Raw genomic sequence first — 16,909 nt, forward strand, 5'->3', positions numbered from 1 at the left:
GATTCCATGGATTGCACACACTGCCAGCTGTTCAGTTTCTGGTAGGGGTGTGCATCTGAAGTGGCTTTTATGGGGGGAACCCATTATTTTTAGGTCTTGTGCAAGTTGACCCCACCCCTTCCTAAGATGACACAGCTATTCTGCCATCTTAAACTCGCTAGAGTTTGTTTGTTCTGTTGATAAACAGAGACTCTCATCTTCATCCTTCTCCTGCCCCTCCCCGTGTCACAGTCTTGCTTTTTCTTTCCCTCACCCTTGGGCACAGTCCATAGATCAGCTCCTGAGCCAGACATCTCTTTAAATCTCTAAGTATAATGCACAATGATTTTATCAAATAGGAGCTATTAACAGGAGCACATCTGGTCTAAATGCCCTGAACTCCCAGGAGGCAGGGAAATTTTACCCATTTTAAAGTAACCTCTTTAAAAAACACACCCACACACACATTCAGATCATCCCTGATACCAGTCTGGCCACTTCTACTTGCCAGACACTCCACAATGCAGATTTCCAGGTGTGCTCACAGCTACCTCAGACTTGAAGCTAGAATTTAGAGCTGGCCAATGGGAGTGGGGGAAAGTATGGTAAGAGCTGGACAGACCTGTATGTGTTCGTACGCCAGTACAAAGGTAAGCACACTGCATTTGTTGCTGCTAGCTATGCTGCTGAAATGGTGTGCAGGCCATGAAATGAAACGCGAAAGAAGACAATGTCTGAATGAGCAAGTTAGCAAAAAAGCTGGGCGAGAATAGAATAATGGAGTGAAGATCCATAATTCTGCTCTTGGGTCTGCTTTATCCCCCTAAGCTCCAGATGCCCAGTGCCCATACAGTGCAGCTGAAGTTAAGCATTAGAAGGGCTTCTGTCTGCCCCTCCAGTACAGCTACATCAAACTTTCCCAACAGAAACTTGATGGGTGAGGGGTTCCATCAAACACATTTGTCTCATGCTTTCGCACTCAAGCCTTGTTAAATCAACTTGCTACACACACAACAGGATATTGTAAGTGCCACTGAATGTGCACAGCTGACTGCTCCAAACTGGAATCAGCTGCAAACCATCTGTGATCTAGAAACACAAAAGCAAAGCTGTGCAACTTAGGGAACCATTCACCATGACACTCCAAGAGATGCTTGTACAATTATTTCTGCTCAAAGCAAAAGAAGTAACTGACAGGATGGTCATAGATTCATGTGGGAAGCCATCTTTTACAGTGATAAAAGAGCCCATCTACTGATGGAAATGTGGTAACTTAAAGTTAAGAGTGATATCTCCTCCCAACAAATCAAACACCTAAAAAGCTAGGGAGTCATTATTTATTGCACAGTCAGACCCAGCATATCACTATCCCAACATTAGCTCATTAGGAAGGGTGATCTATCAGTTTAGGTGCTGGGGAGTTAGGAGACCTGATTTCAGTTCCCACCTCTGCCACACCTTGGGCAAGACCTCACTGCAGGCAAGGCACTCAGAGATATAATTGGCACTTAGGTGCCTAGCTTCCATTGAAAGTCAATGGGAGTTAGGTGCCTAAGGCACTGAGCCTTTGAAAATCTACCCCCCAAGTCTGTCTGTTCCTCGGTTCCCCATCTGTAAAATGGGAACAACATTACTTCTCTTCTGCCACCCTTGGTCTATTTAGATGGTAAACTCTTTAGGATAGGAGCTGTCTCTTGTGTGTGAGTGCACAGCCCCTAGCCCAGAGGGGACAGATTTCAGTAGAGGTCTCTAGACTGTACTGTAATACATATAATAATCACAACACAACATACTAATAGCCTCTCTAGCACGCTCCCTTTCAGTTCAGCAGTACTCTCCAAGTGCACATCAAAGAACTGAATGTCACACTAACACACAACCCAGAATCCATGGCGTTGAAACAGAGATGAATCTGAGCCAAATCATTCATGCTCTGCATCCTGTTGCTAGGATGCTACAGGGTGGGAGTCAACACTTGAACTGGCCCAACGTGACAATTTTTCTAACACAAGTACAACTGGATCAAACACAAACAAGAAGTGGATAGCTCCATGTGATACAATCACCAGAGGTATGAGTGTAGCGGCCACTGCAGAGCTAGTGCTCTAGCTTTTCCTTCTCCTAGAAGGAATGAACAATAGTAATTATTTTTCCTCTCTTTACTAGAAATCCTGTAGTTTTCCAGTGCTAACATAGCTCCGGATTCAGCACATCATCCCTATTCAGCAAAGCACTTAAGCACACAGAATCATAGGACTGAAAGGGACCTTGAGAGGTCATCTAGACCAGTCCCCTGCACTCATGGCAGGATTAAGTATTATCTAGACCATCCCTGAGAGGTGTTTATCTAAAAAAATCTGCTCTTAAAAATCTCCGATGATGGAGATTCCACAACCTCCCTGAGCAATTTATTCTAGTGCTTAACCACCCTGACAGGAAGTTTTTCCTAATGTCCAACCTAAACCTCCTTTGCTACAATTTAAGCCCATTTCTTCTTCCCCTATGCTCAGAGGTTAAGAAGAACAATTCTCCCTGTTCCTTGTAACAACCTTTTATGTACTTGAAAACTGTTATCATGTCCCCTATCAGTCTTCTCTTCTCCAGACTAAACAAACCCAATTTTTTCCAATCTTCCCTCATACATCATGTTTTCTAGACCTTTAATCATTTTTGTTGCTCTTCACTGGACTTTCTCCAATTTGTCCACATCTTTGTGGCGCCCAGAATTGGACACAATACTCCAGTTGAGGCCTAATCAATGCAGAGTAGAGTGGAAGAATTACTTCTTGTGTCTTGCTTACAACACTCCTGCCAATACAGGGGTTCTCAAACTGGGGGTCATGACCCCTCAGGGGGTTGTGAGATTATTACATGGGGGGGGGTCACAACCTGTCAGACTCCACCCCAAACCCCGTTTCACCTCCAGCATTTATAATGGTGTTATATATATATATATATATATATATATATATATATATATATATATATATAAACGTATTTTTAATTTGTATGGGGGCGGTCACACTCAGAGGCTCTGTGTGAAATGGGTCACCAGTACAAAAGTTTGAGAACCCCTGTGCTACTCCATCCCAGAATGATGTTTGCTTTTTTTTTTTTTTTGCAACAGCATTACACTGTTTACTCATATTTAGCTTGTGGTCCACTTTGGCCCCCAGATCCCTTTCCGCAGTACTCCTTCCTAGGCAGTCATTTCCCATTTTGTATGTGTGCAACTGATTGTTCCTTCCTAAGCGGAATACTTTGCATTTGTCCTTATTGAATTTCATCCTATTTACTTCAGACCATCTCTCCAGTTTATCCAGATCATTCTGAATTTTAATCCTATCCCCCAAAGCACTTGCAACCCCTCCCAGCTTGGTCTCATACATAAACATATATGTACTCTGTATGCCATTATCTAAATCATTGATGAAGATATTGAACAGAACCGGACCCAGAACTCATCCCTGCAGGACCCCACTCATTATGCCCTTACAGCATGACTGTGAACCACTGATAACTACTCTCTGGGAATGGTTTTCCAACCAGTTTTGCACCCACCTTTTAGTAGCTCCATCTAGGTTGCATTTCCCTAGTTTGTTTATGAGAAGGTCATGCGAGACAGCATCAAAAGCTTTACTAAAGTCAAGATATACCACATCTACCGCTTCCCCCCATCCACAAGGCTTGTTCTTGCTTAACTTTAAGCATGCGCCCATTGACTTAAACACACGTGTAAGGGGACTGTTGTCCCCTTACTAACATTCTGTGGGGGTGTTTTGGTTGGCTAGCTCCCAGTACTAAAAGGGGAAGGGTCTATGGGAAACCAGGAACAATGGGGAGAGGCCAATGCTCCAGGTCAGCCTGAATGACAGGGCGGGCAGGCTAATCAGAGAGTCAGGAGGCCAGGGGGGTCCTGTCCTCCGTGTGAGCAGGATTTGCCTGCGTCAGACAGAGTGAGGCTGAGCTAAGGAGAAAGCAGGGGCCCAAGCTGAGCTGGGAGCAGAGCTGTGCCAGATCCAGAGGGGCCAGAAAAGCAGCCCAGAGAGAGCAGACTTGCCCTGGGAGCAGAGCTGCAACAACCAGAGTCAGAGGGGCCAGAAAAGCAGCCCACGAAGCAGGTCAGTGCTGGGAGCAGAGTGACAGAAGCAGCCTGCAGAGCAGACCTGTCCTGGGAGCAGAGCTGTAGCAACCAGCGGCAGAGGGGCCAAAGAAGCAGCCCAGGGAGCTGGAGGCAGAGCAGCAGCAGCGCTGAGACAGAGTGGTGGAGCTGGGGCTGGAGCAGTCCGGAGCTGGGTGTGATGAGCAGCTGGGGAGACCGAGGGGGACCCTGGGCAGCAGGCCCAGCACAGGGAGACGGCTCTGCAGGCCAGGCTTGGATCGTAACCCCGACAGGGCAGGGACGACACTGGGAAGAAGGGTCCTACCACTTAAGAGCCTGAGAGTGTGTGGCCACCACCAGAGCAAGTGTCCAACCCACAGCATCCCTACAGCACAGCCAGGGCCTGAGAAGAAGGCCTGGGACTTACAAGGAACAGACTGTGAACTGCCCTGGCATTCCAGAGACACTGTCTGTGATGTTCCCTGCCACAGAGCGGGTTGATGTGTTCCCTTTAACCTTTCCCATTTTTCCTTATTCTTTTTAAAATTAATTGTTGATTAAATAACTTGCATTTGCTTTAACTTGTATATAATGGTCAGTGGGTCAGAGAAGTGCCCAGTGCAGAGAGAGTACCCCGGAGTGGGGACACCCTAGCCCCTGTCCTAGGTGACCACAGCAGGGTTGGGGGTCGAGCCTCCCAGGAATCCTGGGCCCAGCCTTGTTGGGGTTACGAGGACTCTTGCCAGAGAGGAGAGTGGAAGGGGAGTGCTCAAGGGCAGGGAGGCCACTGGGTAAAGGAAGTGGGAGCGAGGACTCAGATCCTTTCGCTAGCCCACTTCACCGGGGTAGTGCAGAAGCCAGGAAAGTTCCCCACAATAGCGGGACTATTCCCCCGCTTACACATGCATGAAACATCATTAAAGTGCTTTGATGAACTGAGGCCATAATCAGGAGCAGAAAGCCAAATCCCACTCAATGGCTGCTTCCAGACATGCCTTGTTTTTATTCCTAGAACTCCTATTACATTCACTTCCAATAACAAAGGCTAAGTATTCCAGAGGTACAATAATGCACTAATTTATGGTGGGTGCATGCTCCCTTAGCCAGAACCTCAGGCAGACTCATCTGCTTTTCTTAGCAGATTGGTTTTTAAGGAGCTCTGCTGTGACCTATGTCTGGAAATGCTGGGTGAGCAGCAGCCAGCCACAATAGGAAATGGTTTACACTGATTGAATATATTTCTGAACCCCCATGAATTGTACTCTGAGGGGAAAAAACCCAGCAACGGAAAACACAGGAGAATTTGATATTCTTTATTCTTTGTGATTGCTGAGAAGTGGGGATCTTTGTTTTCTCTTTAAGACTATCCTCTGTTATTCACACAGGGAATTATAAACCTAACCACGCCTGTAAATGTTCCCCAAAGCCATGATTTAAGCTTAGGTCAGACAGGGATCATTCACATGTGAAGCATGACTTTTCTGTGGCAAAATGAAGCCATTCTTTTTCCAGACAGTTTTATATTTAGCTTGTTTTAACTGTCCTGATCTGATACCTGATAAGTGTCTGTTCCTGAATGTCAGTGAGCAATGGAAAACAGGGGTGGGGAGAGAAAATGAAGCAGTCTTTAGTTTAAAAAACGCAATGGAGTGAGGTGAGCACAGAATATACCTAATTCACAAGGTGTTATGAAGACGCATTAGTAAATGGGCCAGATCCACAACTAGTGTAAATCAGGAGAGCTCCACTGAAGTCAATAGAGCTATGCTGATTCAAGCCCACAGGAAATCCGGCCCGATGTTTGTAAAGCACTTTGAAAATGAAAAGTGCTGTTTAAAGGCCAAGTATCATCAGTTTAATGAGCTCTACAAAAGAACCAAATAGTATCACCCACCCACCCCCACTGGATCTCCCAGAGTGCTGCAGCTACCAGGAACAGGATATCTAGTTAAATGGGGCCAGACTTTCAAATCCTAGCCTCTGTTTTTGCATCCACAATTTTTGCATCCACATCCCCTGCAATTATTTGGGGCTCACTGTATATCTCTATGATGCCTGAGTACCAGTTTGTACCTGCAAATGAGGTACATTAATGCCTAAGTGACCTAAATTCTATTTGAAAATTTCACCCATACAATATTAAGTGATGTAAACATGACCCCATACTGGTAATATATCTAATTTAAAAGCAAAGTAACCAGGTAGTCAAATAATAGGCTGCATGAAATCCATACAACATCTGCCATGTTGTGTTCCACATGTCATTGCATTTCACTGGCAAATGAAATAATTTGTACATGCTACACTTATCAGGCCAACCCCAAGTGTTCAAACAGCATGTCAATCACCCCTGACCCACAAGACCTTAAAAATCATAAGGTTTTACAATATAATAAATGTTGTGTCTTTGTATTTGGAGCCTTTAAACTAGCCATTCTCTGCAACAACTAAGTAAATAAGAGCTTAATTTTTTAAAATGAAAGCTGAGATTCTCATGTCAAGGCATGATCTTTACATGAGTGAACAAATCGGGAGTGGGGGTAGTGCAAGAAGTCTTCCCTTCCTCAGTCTCATCAACTCCAGCAATGTTATTGCAAATCTTGCAATATTTGATGGTTTTCTTAAAGCCCCAGGTCTTGGAGTCCTGTGATTGTGCGACAATTTCACCCATAAGTTTCAGGCCTCCAGGGCTGCACAGAGAAGTTTGAAAACATGCTCAAAAAACAGATGGCAAATGAAAAGATCCTAATATTTATTATTTTAAAAATCTCGTGATTTTAAAGCCAACCTCACAATTTGGGGGGGCCCTGACTTATTACGTTGGAATGTTCTGAAACCTGGCAACACTGCATCTCTTCTCTCTCTCTGTATGGGAGTCAGACACGTTTGGGCTCCCTCTCTTGAATACAGGGACTGCTAGTGTCTCACCTCAAAGAGAGCAGGGAACATGGCCACACTGTCCAGAAAAGCTGCCTGGCTGCAGCGAGGAGTGCAGATTGCAACCCTGGGAGTGATGTACAGAACTCTGGGAAACACACTGCCCCCTGGAACCATAGTGTGAGGCAGCTTTGCACCATTCCCAACACGGACCAGTGCTTGCAAAGAACAATCTGGTTCCTAGCAGTAACTAACAATTATTATTTACAGCATTTCTAGTTATTTTTTTCCTGCTGATGTCACTGGAAATAAACTCTACGTTGTTACTGCCTCCCCACGTGGCCAAAGCCTTCTACCAGGGGTGAGTCTGCTAGTGAAGCATTCCAACTCTGACTCCACGTAAATAAACAAATGTCTCAGGAAGTCCTCCAAGGCCTGAGGTTGGGGGGTCTTGTGGACTTGGCAGCAGGAAGAAAACCATCAAGAATGCATTTTTTGGTTTTGTTTTGGTTTTGGGGTAGATTTGAATAACATGAGTTTCCGAGAAGGAAGATTGCACATACCTAACAGGATTTGTCTGAGGAATAGTCTTCTTATTGAAAGGAAAAGGAATTTCTTTTCAATTCTATTATCATTTCCTACCAATTTATTCTTCAAGTGAACTTGAGGCTCTAACTACCAAGTAAAAAAAACCCTTCTCCCTGAGAACAAAGCTTTTCCCCAGCTCGGTAATGCAATCGCATGGCCACATTCTTCACTTCATTACATGCCTGCAATTGCTCTGAAGCCAATGGTGTAACTGACTAAAGAATTTGGCCCACACTGTTTACATTTCAAGCCCATCTGCAGTACAATGGATGATCCAGATCAGGACTTTGCCATAGGCCAGGGGAGTCTGGATCCAGTATTTAGTTGCAGAGATGGGACCAGCCACAGTTTGCCTCTGGACCTGAACTTTCCCAAAGCTGAGAATGTTTTAGACTTGGAGTTTCAGTCTCCGACCCATGAGGATTTGGCAACCAATAGATTCCTTTCAGCACCAGTCCAGCACCATACAATTTTGTTCTGTAGAATGTCTTTCATGAAAACTGTATCTCAAGATACTTTATGGAGTCAAATAAAAGGAAAGGAAAGGGAGAGAAATGACAGGAAATAAAATATCCTTTTCTGTGAGAATTAATGTCTGGTAGAAATTTACAAGGTTGCTCCGGATGGAAACACATGCAGGAGAGGAGACCCTTGCAACAGTAATAACCAGATTATATGGAAGGACAGCGAGAAAGGCCCATGCCAGACAAACAGACCGATCTTGTAGGTGGGGTTGAGGGAGACAAGGGGCCAAATTCTGCTCTCGATTACACTAGCATAAGTCTAATGTCATGCCTCTGACTTCAATGAAGTGACTCTAGATTTACACGAGCGTAACTGAGATTAGAATTCCGTAGCCTGGAGCAGTATTTGGTGAGTTTTAAAAACGTGGTGCCACATTATTAACTGTGTCACCTCATTGTCTTTACTGGAGTTCCACCGTGCATTTTCCCTAAGGAATAGAATTTTGAATTGGATCCTGAGATGGACTGAGAGCCACTGGTGGTGCTGAAAGGTGCAGGTGATGTGGCCAGCCTCCTTTTTGTTCCTGATGTTTTATAAAACAACTACTGGACGAAACTAATATGCTAAAGGCAAGAAATAATGTCACTGCTGGTCCTTGAAGGAAAAAAAATGTGGCCTGATGAATAGCTTCTGCTGCTATTCCTCATTCTCCTTACGCTGACTTGAGGGTGAGAAAGCACATCTCCCTAGCCAGGTACCTATCAGAGATTAGACACCAGGCAGAAGTGAAATAGAATGGATTCTTCAATTCAGGAGAGAAGAATAGAATGGGAAGAGTTAGAATCACTAGTGCTGAGTGTTGTAGCTGGTGTGATCACACGTGGAACACAACATCACAGCTCCTTAAGAACGCAGAGTAGTTATGGCACTGAAGGAAGAAGACCCTATAAACAATGGAAAGGAATTCACCAGATTGGAGTTTAGATACTGGAATACAAGGGCTAACATACACGTAGTCTTGTGAAAAGTGCCTGCCATGAGATCTTGTATGACCACAAGTGGTTCAAATCTCAGTTTTATCCTCTTATATGAAAGCGGACAGGTAATTCCAGCAGCACAGTGCCCCTGACACCATGCCAGGGCATTGGTTTACTACATACACAGTATTAACCAGGCCCAACCCAGCTTAATTTGAGAAATCAGATGAAACCACACCCCAGAGTGTTATAGCTGCAGCTCAAATATAAATCCAGTCTAACAGAAGCTCGGATACTAATCACTGAGCCAATACAACATGTGAAGTCTCACATCACAGAAACTTTTCTAGGCTTATGCACAGCATCCCCTTAGAGCAAAAAGTTGACATGGTCCTCACCAGGTCAGGCAGCCACCTTCCTTGGTGGATGGGATATTCCAAGATATCTTGTTCCCATTCAGTAGCTCCCGTCTCCTTCCACAACTGCTCCTGTGATTTTTGTTTTCGTAGGATGTAAATCGTTATGTAATGCATACAAAACCACATCATCTTCATTCCAAAAACAAAAAAAGCATCCCATTTCATTGCAGAAGTGCATGCTAACAAAGAGGTGCCTATTCTGTAACTTCCTCTCAGCTGGTCCCATCAAACTGGTTGAACGGCTGTGCGCTCTTAGGCTGAAATCCCTTTATTCAAATAGTTGCAGTTGGGTTCATCATCGGATTAGGACACGTGCAAAAATCAATGCAGTGTCCGCGTCCTAATCCTAGTATTGCTGACCCCAAATGTTGAAAAATCAGACTCACAAAAAATCATGAGATTGTGTAAAAATAATAGAGTTGGGTGTTCTTTTTATTTGTCTTCTGCTTCTCGAGCCTTTAGGGTGCGCTGGGGTCACATTTTGAAGCTTTTTCTCCACAACCATGGAGGCTAGAAACTTACTTTTTCTTTAAGAATGAACGCTGAAATTATCACATCTCCATGTGATTCCAGGAGTTGGGGCTTTGAGGAAAACAATAATTATCACGAGACTCAAGACAAAAATCATCGAGAGTTGGCAACACTGTAACCCCCTGTAGACATTTGTGCACATCACAAAACCCTCAGAGAATCTGTCACGACTGACAGCCTCTTCTCTGACGAGGCCCAGCACTGGAGATGGCAGATGTGGAGAACGTTGGGGTATAGGAGCACAAATCCATGAATATTCCTTATTGAATGCATAGCTTCTTTTGAACTTTCACATAATTGCACTAGCCTGACATGCATTTTGCACACATGTGCACTGACTGTACTGTATGTGGGAGCTTTGCATGGCGCCAGCCTGACTCGAGCCTTGCCCATTGAAGTCAACAAGGGAGTCTTTTCGTTGACTCCAGGGAGCTTTGGATCAGACCCATCGTCCTTTAGGTTCAAGAAAATCAAAATCGCATCCAGTTTGTTCAAAGAGTTTACAGCTGTGAGACTGGGGGAAAGTAATTGGACGAGCAAGCTCTTTCTTTCCAGAAGCTCATGAGGCACAGACATCAGGGGGATTTGAAAGATCCCACTTACTCTGCTCTGTGGTTTCATTTATTTTTTTCTAAGTGGCCCATGACTAGGGCTCCTAGGCACTACCGCAATACAGGTAATACTACATAATTATAGCAATCTTTGGAAATGATCACGTATCAACCAGAGTCTATTTTGCTGTGTTAGCAACTAGCATTACATAGAATGTCTCGCTAAAGCAATTTACAAGCACAGTCTCACAAACCCCTGTGAGGGGAGACTGGGGCAGAGGAATGTTATTTTTAGAGGTGCCTGAATGCTGTGGCGCTCAACACCTCTGAAAAATCAGGCCCAGAGCCATTTCTCCGAGACCACAGTAGAAGTCAGCGGTGGAGCCGGCACTTGAACTCAGGGGTGGCTGGCTCCAAGGCTGTCACTAGGTCATGCCTCTCTCTCTCGCTCTCAGCTCTGCCTTGCACATGGATTCCACACCTGGACTTTTTCTAGAAACTAAGTTCAATATTCTAAAGCAAATCGTTAACTGATTTATTTATGTGCTTCTTTAGTGCACAGACCAAGTTCTAACTAGTCCTAAAGAAAAACAACTTTGGGACAAAATGGTTCTCCCTCCCCCCATCCCCACCCCCACCCCGCTTTGTGTGCCTTGTATTCACAGAAATTCTTTATACAAATCCCCCCATCCCCAGTGGTATGCATGAGACTTTTGACAAAGGATCAATACAACCAGCATGTGAATGGTAGGCCGGCAGCACTGTCAACTCCCTAAAATACCAACACAGGGTCATGCTTTCTGCTTTACACAGTTCTCTTTGAATTAGCTGGAAAGTGCACTTATACCAAGCCACAAGGGTCATGGAGCTGCCCTATAAGGGCTATTGGGAATCATTCCACAAAGGGTCACAGAGCAGCAAACAACAGCGAAAGGGCTAACGGAAGTCTTCCTTTTACCCAAACACAGCAGCGATACACAGGGAAACACCATGTCTGCAAATCTTTGGATTCAAGGTGCTGTGGGCCCAACTGTGAACAGGTTACACTAGTAAGCAGTTATATACAGAAGTAGCCTCCATGACTCCAGTGGGCAACCTCTCATCAATGGCACTCTGTACATGCAAAGTGTTAGAATCGGGCGCACCTGCGGCCTGGTTTGCACAGTCATGCCGGGGAGCAAGGGAGCACACAGCACGTCCTTATTTCCCTGTGCCAGTTACCAGCATCACAGGGAGAAGCGGAGAGGCAGACATGGCCTCTTGCAGAGCTGCTACTACTTCTCCAGCATGCAGGGGCAGGGAGTGGATGGAACTATGGCTTCACTCCACAACATGTTGTCCAGGACAGCTGCACTGGGGGAAGTGCACTGCACCAGGTATAGGGCTTGTGCGGGAGGCTTTTCCCTTGAGCAAGGTGGAAACAAAAGCAGACAGTGACATTTCAGTTGTGTGAGAGTCAAAATCTGCCTCCAGGTCTGCTCCTCAGGCAGTGCAACAATGCGCTGCCCGTTGCTTTGGGTTTGTTGCATTGTCACAATTTAGTCCATAAATTTGGCCTCCAAGAAAGAATCCCACTTGCAAGTTCTGATGCCCTTTTTCCACACTTCAGTGGGACTGCTTGTGGAGTACAATACTATGCGTTATAAGAGCATCGGCACCCGGCTCTGAATGCTTAACAAACCCACTACATCAGTGGTTTTCAACCTGTTGTCCGTGGACCCCTGCAGTTCTGCAGACTGTGTCTAAGGTTTCCAAAGGGATCTACACCTCCATTTGAAATTTTTTAGGGATCCGCAAATGAATAAAGGTTGAAAACCACTGCACTACGTAATGGGCTTTGCTGCCATCAGCTGATTATCTTCCCCAGCTTGACCCCAGCTAAAAGTGAGGAGCCGCGAGTATCCCCCAGGAGGAGTGCAGTACAAATTAGCTTTGGGGATGGGAGAGCGTCCATATTTCCGCATGGCAAGATGAACTCCTTTAGATGTTTTCGACGGCTCCTAGCTAGGGTGTGGAGGCAGTGAAGGAGGAGCACCTATGCTGGCATCTGAGAAGCTTTTGAAAACTGGATCACTGATTTTCCTGGGGCTTAAATTCTAACAGGGGATGCTGCTCTGGCTCAGTTTGAGGGCCTGAAACATCTTGAATTTACACAAAGCTGCAGCGAAGGCAGTGAACAGGAAATGCAAGCGGTTTCAAACTAGAAGCGCTCCATTGAACAGAGATACTGTATCACAAGAATGTATTATATCCTACTTACGAAGGGGTTGAGGGATAACAATTATCTGTGTTAAGCAATATAAATATAAACCTTTACATATTTTAAGTTAACTTTCCAAATAGTGTCTACCAATACCACTGAGTGAAGTATCATGAGGCAGCCTTTGCAGCAGCACCATTAAGACTGAAAAATCACCTCTAAATGGAAAGTTCCATTCAAAGTGTTCTAAAATTCACATGCATACTCAGATTAGCCTAAACATTGCTATGCCAGTTGAGGGCACAGGGCACGGTTAGTGGGGTATATTTGGGGTCATTTAGTCACATTTTTTGAGATACAGCCCTGTCTTCCCTTCTCCCCCCTGCTGCCCCAATGACCTAATTTTAAAATTTGTTGGTGCCTGTAACTTTCCTTGGTCCTTGCCCACAGATAGGAGGAAAAAATAGAGGCAGGATCCCCTCCACACGAAACTGACCTCAGTGGAACTCCCCTGATTTCATCTAATGAATGTCATCAAGACCCAGCTACACAATGGAATATTTCAGACTTATTTTGGTTCTCGTTCTGTAAAGTGGCGTGCACGGCTGATGCAAACCAGAAATCTCTTAAGTAACCAGAATAGAAAAAGAGCATGGTCAGTTTCAACTCCCTTCTTCAAAGTGATCTAAAATTCACATGTACATATTGGTCTCACATTTGGTATGTCAGCTAAGTGCCTGGAACAATTTGAGGTGTAAATTTGAGATCATTTCATCAGGGAGTTCCCACAGTACAGTCTCCCCCCGAAAAACTAACCTGCTTTAACTTTTCCAAAGTGTTTCAGAATGTATATGCAGATTGCCTTGAAAATAGCTATACCATGCTAGGCACTGTGGTAGACTTTATTGTGCAAACTGGGAGATATTTCCTCAAGCAGTTCTCATGATTAAGCCCTAAGGCATAAGAAAATGCCCTTCTGCCAGAAGGATAAAATACATATGAGCTGATCTCTCTACATTTCCAGTAGATGGCAGTGGTGCACATGCACAAAATCTAGTACAGCACATATTTCTGCCACCCCTCCTCTCCCCCTACCACTCCCCACAGTTTGTCCATGTGCTAAAAGCATTAACTCTCATTAACAATTCCAGTCCTGCAACAATTCCAACGTCTACCTAATGAGCTAATATAGTTCCGCTTGCTTGGTCAATAAAGGAAACTGCCTTTAAAATAAAAAGAAAAGGAGTACTTGTGGCACCTTAGAGACTAACCAATTTATTTGAGCATGAGCTTTCGTGAGCTACAGCTCACTTCATTGGATGCATCCGATGAAGTGAGCTGTAGCTCACGAAAGCTCATGCTCAAATAAATTGGTTAGTCTCTAAGGTGCCACAAGTACTCCTTTTCTTTTTGCGAATACAGACTAACACAGCTGTTACTCTGAAACCTGCCTTTAAAATGAGTCCATCAGAGCTCAGTGATGCACCAGGCAGGCTGCAGCCCTGTTTGCTAACCCAAAGGCTATTCACTGAAGTCAGTGGAAAGACTTCCCCGACCCCACTGACTTCAATAAGCCTTGGCTCAAACCCTGTGTTCACAGACTGCTCCCCAAATCTAAAGCGACAGTAGACAGTCTCCTGGGCACCAACCTGCTTCACCATTGCTTGGTAAATTGGGGTAATTTGGTTTTACTCGCCTAAGAGAAGGAAGCAGCTTGAAGTGGTGCTGCTCGTGTTACACTTGTTCGGAGGCCAAACACAGGACTTCACTCTCCGAAGCTGTCAATTTACAACCTTTCCCCCAGCCTTTAAATATACACACTTACAAAAGACCCAGTTGTACTCTGATTGAAGTCAATGGAAGAGATGGGGGCAGAAATTAGTCCCAAAGGAAAAGGAATAGCACCTTACACCATTCCCAATGGGCTCCCCAATGGTTGTTCAGCTTTTCCTCCTGGAAGGTAAATACAGCTTGTATATGTTCTCACCATTCAGGCTGAGGATTGTGACTCAATAGGAGGGTCTGAACTTTGTCTTCTTTGCTCAGTGTCAGAATTAAACTTGCTCAAGAGGGACTGAGTGCCAAACTCAATCCCCCTTAAGGATACGCAGATCTCCAGACAGCCACACATATGGAGATCACATTCAAATGTTTTTAGTCTACCTGTCAATAAAAAGTAATTCCATGAATATCCAGCAATGACGGGATGACCTCACATAGATGGGGAGTTTGGGTTTCATTCACAGCACAACCCAGAAGTTTAATTCGGCTGGAACTATCACAAGATTAGGCTTTCCCAGAAGACTCCCAAATACTTCTTGCGTCCACTTAGGCTGAAACTGGAACAAACAAACAAAAAAATGTTGAGGAGAAATGTTTATCTGAATGAATGCAGTTCCTGCCCAGTCTGGGGACAGTGGATTAGCTGTCCACACAGATCCTTCATCTGGAAGATAGTTAACAGGGAGTAGTGCTTTCATCTATCAGCTGTGAATGGCACACACAGAATGGGTTGAAGGCATATATATTTCATACTCATCTGTGGTCTCAGTTCCTTTGGTGTGGCAGTGCCCGAGGCATCCCAATGGCAGAGATACCTCTGAGAGCAACACAGTTTATACACTGCCAGTGCATTCCAACTTCCACACTCACAGAAAATCAAGTTATTTGTCACCTTTTATAATGAAACAATATGCTCTACATATTTCCTGGATAAAAGATTTTTTAAAATCTTAAGGCACAGGAGCGAACAGAGTAGATGCATGGGGAAAACATACAGAAGTCAAGAAGAGAGAAAGAAAGGTCACCAAAAAGAGTGGTAGGGAGGACAAAATATTTTTCAGCAGAGCGTGAGGCCTACGGAAAGAAAAGGAAATATGCTAAGAGAAAATGTGAGAATAGGGCTAAGATTTCAGAGAGCAAGAAGGAGGTCAGTCAGGGCAGTTTCTATTCACAAATGCATGTAGCAGGACAAGAAAATAGAAACAGACATTAAGGGCCCAGTACTGCTCCCATTGAAACCAATGGGCATTTTGCCATCTACTTCAATGGGAAAATCAGCAGGCCCCAGGGACTCATACTTAAAACATGACTTGGAAGCAGAACCAAATGAGGTATAAGTGCAGAGACTATTCGGCAAAGATCAGTGAAAACAGAAAGGGACCAGAAGCCCTGTGTGTGAAGAAAGGCTGAGAAACGTGGCCCAACCTTGACAGTATGGGAGCAGTAGCTGTACTTAACTCAGTCAAGCCACTCTTCTCTTCTCTCAGCCATTCTACAGTATTTGATTATGTTCACTAATCCATCAACAGCTTGCCCCTATTCCAGGTGATTTCCCAGATTTCTAGAGCATTAATTCCTGGTTATTTCCTCAGAAGCTTTTGCCCGATTTGTTGGATGCGAGTCAAGATTTCAGCTTTTTGATCTTGGTGCCTATTCTGTACGAAGTATTAACTTTCCAGGGGTTCCCATGATGCTGCCTGGACAAGGTTTCCAGTCTGTGCCAGAAGCATAGCCTCTCCAAGGTCAACTCTGCCAGGGCTCAGTTATGCTGCGAGGACCACAAAAGAGGTGCTCCCCCTCAGTGAAAACATGCCTGTGGCTTTACCTGTGCTACCAAGTTACACTAATTGTTCCCCTCACTAGACTTGCATCCACACACAAAAATACTTCAGTTGAGTGTGGGGAAAGGGGAGTTGGAAAAAACCATTGCAGACTTACCCCTGAAATCTGTAGGGGGAAAAAGCCGGTCTCAGAATTGACTGTGGGACAGCCTGGATGCAATACACTGGCACAATCAGGTGGTGTCCTTGACAGCTCCCTCAGCGCATGAACCTCCTCAGTTTCACAGCTCAGAGCCATTCCCCCTCTCTGCTTCCTGCCATGCCCCCTTTTTCGCTCCTTACACTGTACCCCCTGCACTCCCCCATGCTCTCCCACCTTCTTCTGCATTCCCCAGAGATGACATTCCCCATCGTAACTGGTTTAGGGCAGCCCTACTATGGACACATACGCAAACCCTAAACAAGCTGAGGGTAGCTGGTGTGGACATCCTCAATTGTTGGTCCTTCAGTCAGTACAATACAACTGACCGAAGAACAATCGTTTGAGGGTTCTGGTGTAGACAGGCTCTGAGGTAAACACAATGCCTCCAGGAACATAGGGAGCATGGCGGCCGAACCACCCTCTTGGAGCAGACCTAGCATGTGTCCCTGATGGTC

General features: G+C 44.9%; 1 protein-coding gene across 18 annotated transcripts in view; it reads right to left on the reverse strand.

The window, feature by feature from the left end:
* Nucleotides 1-16,909, reverse strand: part of DENND2B (DENN domain containing 2B) — a 290,322-nt gene that overhangs the window by 246,406 nt on the left and 27,007 nt on the right. For 4 of the 18 annotated variants that reach the window (XM_043547895.1, XM_043547886.1, XM_043547884.1 and 1 more), the window contains exon 2: nucleotides 14,853-15,028. The exons of the other annotated variants lie outside the window; for them this stretch is intronic. The gene's annotated coding sequence lies outside the window, so the exon portion shown is untranslated. The remainder of the gene's footprint in view (nucleotides 1-14,852; nucleotides 15,029-16,909) is intronic. 18 annotated transcript variants of the gene reach the window in all.

Source organism: Chelonia mydas, chromosome 6 (genome assembly GCF_015237465.2).
Source record: "Chelonia mydas isolate rCheMyd1 chromosome 6, rCheMyd1.pri.v2, whole genome shotgun sequence".
Lineage (NCBI taxonomy): Eukaryota > Metazoa > Chordata > Testudines > Cheloniidae > Chelonia > Chelonia mydas.